Below are 9895 nucleotides of genomic sequence, written 5' to 3'. Positions count from 1 at the left end.
GTAACGATTGCCCATAAGCACATGACACTAATTAAAGCGACAATATTTAACAAACTCATTTCATATCACAACATCGAAAATGTCACGTAACAATATTCATACGAAAAATACAACAAAATATAGCAAATCAAATATTGTTCATTTTCCTAATATCCTAGAGGTATTTGTGACGTTTTCTTCTCCAAACTCTATAATCAACCTAGATGCAAATCTGTAACATTTCAAAAAACAAAGTTTATCAACACAAAGGTTGGTGAGCAATTCACATATTTTGAACAATATGTATATAATAAGAAAAACCACAATCTTGTATACAAATAACAAATAAATAGCAGTAATTTGGATAATATGAGGTAGCTAATAAGAATATACTAGCAGCACCATCTATAAGATAATACCAAATAGATTCGGATTTCATGAGGTCGTTAATAAGAATACATTAACGGCGCCGTGCTATAAGAGAATACCATATACTTCACGGAATTATGATTCAACCCTTCAAAAGCGGTAAACACATAAGCATATAACCATGTAAGCATAGAACACCAAATCGAACATTTATTTAAGTAAAGTATACAATAAAGTTTGTAGTTTAAGACTCAAATATAAAGCATTTAATTTAAATAAGTATGAAATGTCACCCCCAAAACAAAAGATGGAAAACGGGGTATGAAAGTACTCACGTTCAAGTAATAAACTTGAAAAGTTGATAATTTGAAAATTTGCCGGAACGACGGGTTTAACGTATGAAACCTAAATAAAAGAAAGTCTTGGATTTAGAAAGGTTGTCTTGAAGATCTTTAAATAAAATAATTGTTGCAAAAAGTAAACAATTAAAGTTCAAGGTTTAAAATTGAAGAAACACTAATCGACCCCGGCAGACTACGGATAATCTGGGGGTTAAATAGATGTTTCCCACGAGGGTTAGGTCCGGCAAGATGGTTATTCTTCTGGTGACCTGCAAAACAGACACCGTGAGCTCGTCACTGAGAAGGGGGAGTACCTCCTTGTGACCACCCTCCGGCGTGAAAATCAGACTAGATTGCTCTTGAATATAAGTGTATATTAAGAGAAATAGCTAGAGAGAAGATGATGATACCGTTCCAAGGTGTTGGGGTATTTATAGCCGAAGGTAGGTGTCCAATGTAACACCCCGACCGATGGCGGATTATACATCGGGGCGCCACGTATTGTTTCATTACTCGTGACACTATTTGGGTGTCAATATTTAATAAATACATTTTCATTGCGCACGCGCAGAACACAAATCGTAAAGTAACATAAATCATATCATAACTCAAAATATTCAAATAACATAATTTGTCTTGTTACATTTTATTCTAGGTCCAAAGAAAAAGAAAACATCCTACGTGTCCTTGAGATTTCCAAAAGCAGCTACAGCAAACCTGAACATGTGTTAAAATAAAACGTCAACACTTGCGTGTCGGTGAGAAATCAAGTTTAATAGATATAAATAGATAATAACAAACACTGCGCGCACATGTGCTTAACTGGGGTTTAACATAGGGTGTAATCAGATTGTGATCAAGCCTAAATAGATCATAGCTCATAGTTCAATCCGTGCTCCCAATCGAGCACAAAAACAAATAATCATACGTGCATGTGCTAACAAAACAAGAAAACCGTAAACGATAGGTCTCCCGTGTTCATCTAATGGATCCATGAAAACTTCGGAATAGGCCGAACAAAGCGGTTAATGATTCACACATACAAATAAACAGCCAAGTAAACGTCCATAACACATGGGGTTTTGCGCACATAAATTTCATAAACAAGTTTAAGACTCAAGTTGTACGAACACATGAACATCCCAAAACGTTAAAAATAAAAGGGGATTAAGTACGAGATTACTCACTTGTAAACGGTGTGTTGAAAGATAATGCAAGAACCAACTTTTAAACAAGCACAAGTTAACCTATAAATAAGAGGTTATTGGTTTAACGATTGGTTTATATGTCTTGAATATATGCAGTAAGTATCGATTTTTGTTAGTTAAACAAATTAAAACAAAATATATATATTCATATTTACCGAGATTCTGGGCAGAACAGAAGAGAAGACGGAGGCAAAGAGAGGAGTGGCGTTGCAGAGGAACTACGGCAGAGAGCAAAAGGGAGAGAGATTTGGGGAGTGCTTAAGTGTTGAGTGTAGTGTTAATTATCCAAGAAATTAGTTTTATTTATAGGAAAACCCAAGGGAACACAATCCCTTGAAAGGGGAAAAGATCTTATCAAATCAAGCAAAAGATATTAAAAAGCACAAGAAACCAAAAGCAAAAGATATCAAAAGATATGCCGAAAGCTGCAGGGGATGGGGAAAAGCTGACAGGTTACAGATCAAAGCATGGTAGGTGTCAGATAAAACACTGTTCAAGACATGCAAAAGAAGATTTCAAAAGATTATGCCAGTCACTTTTTCTGTCAACCAATAGGATTGGTGCGCATGCTGCGCCGAAAGTGGCTTTTCGGACAGATGTCAGAACTGACCTAAAGTGCTCATACAAAAGATAAGATATTTCAAAAGCATACAAGCTGACCTAAACTGAAGAAAAGACTTAAGTGTCTAGCGCGAGAAGGCTTGAGTGCGCGAGGGCGAAGGCAGACAGAACAAACCTTAGCGCGCCGCGGGAAGAACTTAAATCCTTAGCGCGCCGCGGGAAGAACTTAAATCCTTAGCGCGCCGCGGGAAGAACTTAAATCCTTAACGCGCCGCGGGAAGAACTACAATCCTTTGCGCGCCGCGGGAAGAACTACAATCCTTAGCGCGCCGCGGGAAGAACTACAATCCTTAGCGCGCCGCGGGAAGAGTTCGTCTCGCGTATCGCAGGAACAGCTGGTCTTCACGCAGGCTTCCTTGTAAGGAGTCTGGCGCGTGGAGCTGCGCAGACATCTTTAGGCGGGAAGAACCAAAGGACAAGCAAAGAGTTAAGAGAAAAAGGGGGGTTCAAGGCTTAAGGGTCAAGCAGAGGGGCGGGACAGCGACAAGAGAGGAAAAGGGGCGGGTCGGCGACAAGAGAGAAAAAGGGGCGGGACGGCGGAAAGGAATTATTATTATTAGTAAGTAATATAAAAAAATATATAATTTATTTAATGTTAAATTTACCAAGATTAATAATCAAATTTTAAATCATAAAAAGAATCGGATTCGAAAACGGGTACCTGGGTCGGGTCGGATTGGGCAGTTGTCACAGTCTCCCCTACTTTAAGAAATTTCGTCCCGAAATTTATCTTGAAGTAGGTTGCGCAGAGAAAAGGTGCGGGTATTTGATCTTCATTTGATCTTCCCTTTCCCAAGTGAACTCGGCTCCGCGCTTGGACTGCCAACGAACTTTGACAATAGGGATGCGACTGCGCTTGGTTTGCTTTACCTCGCGATCTATAATCTCCACAGGCTTCTCAACGAAATGCATAGACTCATCAACTTGAACTTCATCAAGTGGTATGTGGAGGTTCTCGTCAGCTAAACATTTCTTGAGATTGGATACATGGAAAGTTGGATGCACATTGCTGAGCGCGGGCGGCAGGTCCAGTTTGTAGGCAACTTTTCCCACCCTCGCAAGAATCTTGAATGGACCAACATAACGAGGTGCAAGCTTACCTTTCTTCCCAAAGCGGACAACACCCTTCCAGGGCGACACTTTGAGGAGAACAAGATCACCAACTAGAAATTCGAGAGGTTTCCGCCTGCGATCTGCGTAACTCTTCTGTCGGCTTCTGGCAGTTAGCAGATGATCACGGATCTTGGCGATTTTATCGGTTGTCTCTTGAACTAGTTCGGGTCCTGTGATTTGAACTTCACCCACTTCACTCCAAGAAATCGGTGAGCGGCACTTTCGACCGTAAAGTGCTTCAAATGGGGCCATACCGATGCTGGAATGATAGCTGTTATTATAAGAGAAATCGATCAGAGGTAGGTGTGAATCCCAATTACCTCCAAAATCAAGAACACAAGATCGAAGCATATCCTCAAGGGTTTGGATGGTTCGCTCAGACTGTCCGTCAGTCTGAGGATGATATGCAGTACTCATGTCCAAACGAGTTCCTAACGCAGATTGGAGAGACTTCCAAAAGCGAGATATAAAACGGCCATCGCGATCGGATATGATGCTCAAGGGAGTACCATGACGGCAGACAATTTCTTTGACATATAGATGCGCAAGTTGTTCAACACGGTAGGTTTCACGAATGGGCAGAAAGTGGGCAGACTTGGTCAATCGATCCACTATTACCCAAATGCTATCATGTTTGCTTGCGGTCAAGGGTAACTTGGTGATAAAGTCCATTGCTATACTTTCCCATTTCCACGTAAGAATTTCAGGTTGTTCGAGCAAACCAGATGGGCGTTGATGTTCAGCTTTTACCTTAGAACAAGTTAGGCATTTAGCTACGAACACAGCAATATCCTTTTTCATACCAGGCCACCAATAAGTAAGGCGCAAATCTTTGTACATTTTGTCAGCACCAGGATGAACGGAATACCGAGTTTTGTGTGCTTCACTCAGTATGACAGAGCGAAGATTCTCATCATTGGGGATCCAGATGCGATTGAGATAACAGAGAATTCCATTCAGGTTAGGGACTAGATGCGCTTCTTCACCACACGCTAACTCGGCGCGTAGGTTGCCTTTGCTGATCGATGCGCGCTGCGCGTTGCGAATGCGCGATTCAAGATCGTTTTGGATCGGCGCGAAATGAAGCTGCGTGCGCGGCAAGATACAGTTGAGTTGGCTGGGTTTGCGGCTGAGCGCATCGGCTACCACATTAGCCTTTCCAGGGTGATATCGGATCTCACAATCGTAATCGCTGATGAGTTCGTTCCATCGGCGTTGTCTCATGTTAAGTTCCTTTTGATCAAAAATGTGCTGAAGGCTTTTATGGTCGGTGAAAATGATGCACTTAGTCCCATAGAGGTAGTGTCTCAAGATTTTTAAGGCAAATACAACTGCACCAAGTTCGAGGTCGTGAGTCGTATAATTCTTTTCATGAATTTTGAGTTGCCTAGACGCGTAAGCGATAACCTTGCCTCGTTGCATAAGTACACAACCGAGACCTTGGTTGGAGGCATCGCAATAAACGACAAAGTCGTCGGTACCCTCAGGTAACGCTAGAACAGGAGCTTCGCACAACAATTGCTTGAGCGTTTGAAAGGCTTCTTCTTGCTTAGAGCCCCAAATATACGGTTTGCCTTTGTGCGTTAAAGCTGTTAAAGGCAAGGCGATTTTTGAGAAGTTCGAGATAAATCGTCGGTAGTAACCAGCTAAGCCCAAAAAGGAACGGATTTCGGTAGGAGTGGTCGGTGCAATCCAGTTCTTGATTGCTTCAATTTTGGATGGGTCGACATGAATACCCATCTTGTTTACAACATGACCAAGAAACTGTACTTCATCAGACCAAAACTCACACTTGGAGAGTTTGGCATAGAGTTGTTCGGTTCGGAGCTTTTGCAACACCAACTGAAGATGTTGTTCATGCTTGGCCTTGGTTTTGGAATACACCAGAACGTCATCGATAAACACGATCACGAATTGGTCCAAGAAAGGCCTACACACCCGGTTCATTAGATCCACGAAGACAGCGGGTGCGTTGGTTAAACCGAAGGGCATGACCAAGAATTCAAAATGACCGTAGCGGGTCCGAAAGGCAGTTTTGGGAATATCTTCTTCGCGGATACGCAACTGGTGATAGCCAGAACGGAGATCGATTTTGGAGAAACAAGAGGCACCTTGGAGTTGGTCAAAGAGGTCGTCAATACGCGGTATGGGATACCGGTTCTTAATGGTGAGCTTGTTCAGCTCGCGGTAATCGATACACATGCGAAACGATCCGTCTTTCTTTTTAACAAACAAAACCGGAGCACCCCACGGCGAAGAGCTAGGGCGAATGAATCCTTTATCGGTCAACTCTTGAAGTTGACTTGCTAATTCTTGCATTTCAGAGGGTGCAAGTCGATAAGGAGATTTGGCTACGGGGGATGCACCAGGGACAAGATCAACACGAAACTCGACTTCCCGAGCGGGAGGTAAACCAGAAAGATCATCGGGGAAGACTTCAGGAAAGTCACGCACGATGGGGATTTCAGAAAGTTTCTTCTTTCCTTCATCGGGTTTGACCACATGAGCTAAGAACGCGACACATTTCTTCCGCAAAAGTCTTCGGGCTTCAGAACATGACATAAGTTTAAGACCGTTAGATGGTTTCTCGCCGTAGATATGAAGATCTTGACCATTTTCCCGAGGAATGCGAATCAACTTCTTGGCGCAGATTACTTCGGCGCGATTTTGCGAGAGCCAGTCCATTCCAATAATCACATCAAAACTTCCAAGAGGCATGGGAATGAGGTCGATTAGAAAATCGTGTTCATTAAGGTTAAGCGTGCAATCTTTGATTACGGAGTTTATTAAAATAGTTTCACCATTAGCCAATTCAACTGAAAAGTTTTCGTTTAAGTTTACTCGTGGTCGCGCAAGTTTTTGTTCAAATGCGCGAGAAATAAAACTTCTATCGACGCCAGTATCAAAAAGTATAGATGCATATTGTCCGTTAAGTAAAAATGTACCATTAACCACGTCATTATTCGCTTGCGCTTGGTGCGCGGTTATATTAAAAGCTCGTCCGCGCGTCACTTGGTTTGAAATTTGGTTAACCGGATTAGCTTGCGTAATTTGTACTTGCAGTCTCAGGCACGCGTTCCGGAAATGACTGGGGTCACCGCAGTTATAGCACGACCTGGGTCGTGGATTAGGGTATGTTGGTTGTGGGTTTAGCGGGTAAGTTGGTGGTGTTTGCGCGATTGGGTTGGCGGGAAGGACTCTACAGTTCTCAGCAGTGTGACCAGTACGCCCACATCGGTTACATTGTCGACACGGGACTTGAGTTGGATGGTGAAGTCTACAGGTTGGGCAAAAGGGTTGGTTTCCTATGTAAGGTTTCTTAGTTGACGGGGCAGGGAGTGCGGGATTGGTTAAGGCATAGTTATGGACTACAGGGGGTGTTGGGTAGGTTGACAGTGGGTTAGGAGCGTATACTGGAGGTTGGTAGGCGGGTTGCTGGACAACGAGCGGGTTGGTAAGCGCGTAGGTTTGATGATTGGGTCTGCGCCTACGCTTGAGGTTGTTACGGTTTGAGGGTTCTGGCTTGGTTTCTGTTGGTTCTGGGACAGTCTTGGTGAGTTTGGTCTTCTCGGCTCCCCGCAGGAACAGGGTTCCTGCCCTGACATGGTTGTCGCTGAGCACAGCGGCCAACTCGATGGCGTCAGAGAGGGTTACTGGGTTCCTGGCCCATACAGAATCTTGAATTTCCATGGGGAGACCCCCAAGAAACTTTTCGATGGCGCGGCGGGAAGGGGTAACTAGGTGTGGGACCAGCAAACTTAATTCGTGGAAGCGCGTAGCGTACTCGCGCGCTTCGGCATTGTACTGTTTCAAGTTCCAAAATTCCTCCTCAAGGCGCTTTATTTCGTTGGGAGGGCAGAATTCTCTAGTCAAAAGTTCCTTGAATTCCTCCCAGAGCATGCTAGAAGCAGCCTCTGCGCCACGCGCGTGAGCTACTCCGTTCCACCATGTAAGCGCTCTTGATTCCAGGACACTTGAAGCGTATAAGGTTCGTCGGTCTGGAGGGCAATGGGTATGGAGGAAGGTGTTCTCAATTTTCTCGAGCCATTGGAGCATTACGGTGGCTCCTTCAAGCCCTGTGAATTTCGGAGGGTTACCCGCATTAAAGGATTTAATATTGTATCCGGAGGGGTTGGTATTGTTTTGGTTTAAGGCTTGGGCTATTGCGGCGGCCATTTCCTGGGAACGACGCTGCATACGTCTGCGCGCGGCTTCTCTCCTCTGATGACGGCGAGCTGATAGCGGAGGCATTCTATAAAAGTTTTAATTTTTGTTAATATCTTGGTATGGGAAATCGTTTTAGCGCAAAGTATATCGTCGTAAAGCTTGTTTCGCGGAGTTAAATGCTATCAAATTTTGAAGTAAAATATGAATTTAATTGCAAACTTAATACAGGTAATGAATTCGAATTGAAAATCGACAATTCATGCATCACCATGACTTTCCGAATTCTCAATTTAAAATATCGAGTAAATGAATATTGGAGATTGACAATTCATGTATCACCATGACTTTTCAAATCTTCAATTTAAAACATAAAGTTAATGGGGATTGAAAATCAACTATTCATGTATCACCATGACTTTTCGGATTCTCAATGCTAAATCCCAACAACAAACGAATATGTAAGTAAAGAAATAAATTGAAATTTAACAATAAAAATCGAAAGATCGCGGATAAAATACGAAATCATGTGCTGCGTATGCGCAAGCATATTTTATAAATATCGAGTAATTAACAATTAGCGCGCAATCATGAGATTTTTCTCATGCGCGAGAAGGGACTCTTAGGTATTCTAGATCATTACGTCTAACCACCTAATCCTAGAGTCACGGAGCTCTGATACCAATCTGTAACACCCCGACCGATGGCGGATTATACATCGGGGCGCCACGTATTGTTTCATTACTCGTGACACTATTTGGGTGTCAATATTTAATAAATACATTTTCATTGCGCACGCGCAGAACACAAATCGTAAAGTAACATAAATCATATCATAACTCAAAATATTCAAATAACATAATTTGTCTTGTTACATTTTATTCTAGGTCCAAAGAAAAAGAAAACATCATACGTGTCATTGAGATTTCCAAAAGCAGCTACAGCAAACCTGAACATGTGTTAAAATAAAACGTCAACACTTGCGTGTCGGTGAGAAATCAAGTTTAATAGATATAAATAGATAATAACAAACACTGCGCGCACATGTGCTTAACTGGGGTTTAACATAGGGTGTAATCAGATTGTGATCAAGCCTAAATAGATCATAGCTCATAGTTCAATCCGTGCTCCCAATCGAGCACAAAAACAAATAATCATACGTGCATGTGCTAACAAAACAAGAAAACCGTAAACGATAGGTCTCCCGTGTTCATCTAATGGATCCATGAAAACTTCGGAATAGGCCGAACAAAGCGGTTAATGATTCACACATACAAATAAACATCCAAGTAAACGTCCATAACACATGGGGTTTTGCGCACATAAATTTCATAAACAAGTTTAAGACTCAAGTTGTACGAACACATGAACATCCCAAAACGTTAAAAATAAAAGGGGATTAAGTACGAGATTACTCACTTGTAAACGGTGTGTTGAAAGATAATGCAAGAACCAACTTTTAAACAAGCACAAGTTAACCTATAAATAAGAGGTTATTGGTTTAACGATTGGTTTATATGTCTTGAATATATGCAGTAAGTATCGATTTTTGTTAGTTAAACAAATTAAAACAAAATATATATATTCATATTTACCGAGATTCTGGGCAGAACAGAAGAGAAGACGGAGGCAAAGAGAGGAGTGGCGTTGCAGAGGAACTACGGCAGAGAGCAAAAGGGAGAGAGATTTGGGGAGTGCTTAAGTGTTGAGTGTAGTGTTAATTATCCAAGAAATTAGTTTTATTTATAGGAAAACCCAAGGGAACACAATCCCTTGAAAGGGGAAAAGATCTTATCAAATCAAGCAAAAGATATTAAAAAGCACAAGAAACCAAAAGCAAAAGATATCAAAAGATATGCCGAAAGCTGCAGGGGATGGGGAAAAGCTGACAGGTTACAGATCAAAGCATGGTAGGTGTCAGATAAAACACTGTTCAAGACATGCAAAAGAAGATTTCAAAAGATTATGCCAGTCACTTTTTCTGTCAACCAATAGGATTGGTGCGCATGCTGCGCCGAAAGTGGCTTTTCGGACAGATGTCAGAACTGACCTAAAGTGCTCATACAAAAGATAAGATATTTCAAAAGCATACAAGCTGAC

This window comes from Bidens hawaiensis, unplaced genomic scaffold (genome assembly GCF_021521415.1).
Source record: "Bidens hawaiensis isolate Kalapana, Puna unplaced genomic scaffold, B.hawaiensis_p1.1 tig00014406_1, whole genome shotgun sequence".
Classification (NCBI taxonomy): Eukaryota; Viridiplantae; Streptophyta; class Magnoliopsida; order Asterales; family Asteraceae; genus Bidens; species Bidens hawaiensis.
Note: the sequence above shows the minus strand (reverse complement) of the source record.